Source organism: Nycticebus coucang, chromosome 13, assembly GCF_027406575.1.
Source record: "Nycticebus coucang isolate mNycCou1 chromosome 13, mNycCou1.pri, whole genome shotgun sequence".
Taxonomy (NCBI): domain Eukaryota; kingdom Metazoa; phylum Chordata; class Mammalia; order Primates; family Lorisidae; genus Nycticebus; species Nycticebus coucang.
Genome location: NC_069792.1, coordinates 47,471,145 through 47,472,779, shown reverse-complemented (window position 1 = coordinate 47,472,779; position 1,635 = coordinate 47,471,145). Strand labels below are relative to the sequence as shown.

Sequence of the window (1,635 nt, the reverse complement as noted above, 5' to 3'; positions counted from 1 at the left end):
TGGCATAGATAGCACACAGGTTGGTGTCTTCAAAAAGGCCTCACCTGCCTCCTGCAAAACACCAATACCTGTGCTCTGGAAGTGCAGATATGTCTTGAAGTCCTGAGCAATTTCTCACACCAGACACTGGAAAGGAAGTTTGCAAATCAGAAGTTCAGTGGACTTCTGATAACATCTGATTTCAGGGAGTGCCATGGTACCAGGCCTGTAGCGATGAGGTTTTTCAGCCCTCCAGTAGAGGGCGCACTCTTGCAAACGGCTTTTGTAGCCAGTTGCTTCCTGGGTGCTTTACACAGGTGTGTTTGCCACAGTCTGCTTTGTACCAGACATGGTAAAAAGACCTCCTTACTTAACCCCCTTCTTCTTTGGCTGGAGCTCCGTGAGCTACAGGCAGCGCTGTGGTGGCCACGAACATAATTCAATTTACTGAGATTTTTAAGTGTCCTTTCTTCTATAGAGCTTCACAGTGGTGATAATGTGCTAGGGGCTGCTGTGTTTCCTGCATGAGCTCCCATCCTCTGAGGGTCCTGAGAAGGATAGTGGATTGATCCTGGAGCCCTCATGAAAGGAGGGGTTGGTCTCATTGGGTGGAACATGTGTGGTCCAAAACCTGGGGGGGGGGCAGTGTTCACCACAGCTGGAGGGCCACTTGGGGGTAAGTTAAAGTAGTTGACAGAGGCTTCTGCTGCTGCAGGAGGAGGAGGAAGAGCTCCTGGCAATCCTGGAACAGGCTCTTGCTTGATCCCAGAGTTTGTGGTTCCCTCCTTCTTTTCTTTTCCTCTAGCTGCTGATTGGGATCTTCCACATTTCACAGTGAGTCTGTGGTCATTGACAATCAAGTTATTAAAGAACTTTTCAGCTGTCACTTCTGCAGCCTGCCTTGTGGCAAACTGGATGAAAGCACAATGACGTCTCTGTACAACAGTGATTGTCCGGATCTCTCCAAACTTGTAAAAATGACTTCTTACATCTGTCTCAGTAATGGTATCACCCAGGCCACCAAGGTATAGTGTGGTGATACTTTTATCCTCTGGTGGGTCCAGACGAGGCATGGTTGAAGCCCACTTTAGAAGCTTATCAGCTACAGGGTCATTGATCCCATAATTTCGGTCTTCAATATTCTGATCAGCAAGGGGGTCATGTGGATCTGTAGGCTTCTCATGTCTGTATGGACACTGCTCTCCTCTCCTGCACTCTCCTTTTACCCAGAAGGAGAAATGTGCGGCAGATTCCTTTTGTAGTATGGTGCAGTCCTGGCCAGTTTGAGCAGCATGTCAGTGGTAGATGTGGCTTTCTCCAGCATGAGTTAGAAATCTCTCTCTCCATGTTCTCTGTATAGTACTCTTCGTTGACATCTGACTTTGGCATGTCATTTTTTTTTTTTTTATTGTTGGGGATTCATTGAGGGTACAATAAGCCAGGTTACACTGATTGCAATTGTTAGGTAAAGTCCCTCTTGCAATCATGTCTTGCCCCCATAAAGTGTGACACACAGCAAGGCCCCACCCCCCTCCTTCCGTCCCTCTTTCTGCTTTTCCTCCCCCCCCATAACCTTAATTGTCATTAATTGTCCTCATATCAAAATTGAGTACATAGGATTCATGCTTCTCCATTCTTGTGATGCTTTACTAAGAA

General features: G+C 47.0%; 1 pseudogene; it reads right to left on the bottom strand.

The window, feature by feature from the left end:
• Positions 1–461: 461 nt before the first annotated feature.
• Positions 462–1,374, bottom strand: LOC128563371 (pre-mRNA-splicing factor RBM22-like; annotated as a pseudogene).
• Positions 1,375–1,635: the final 261 nt, after the last annotated feature.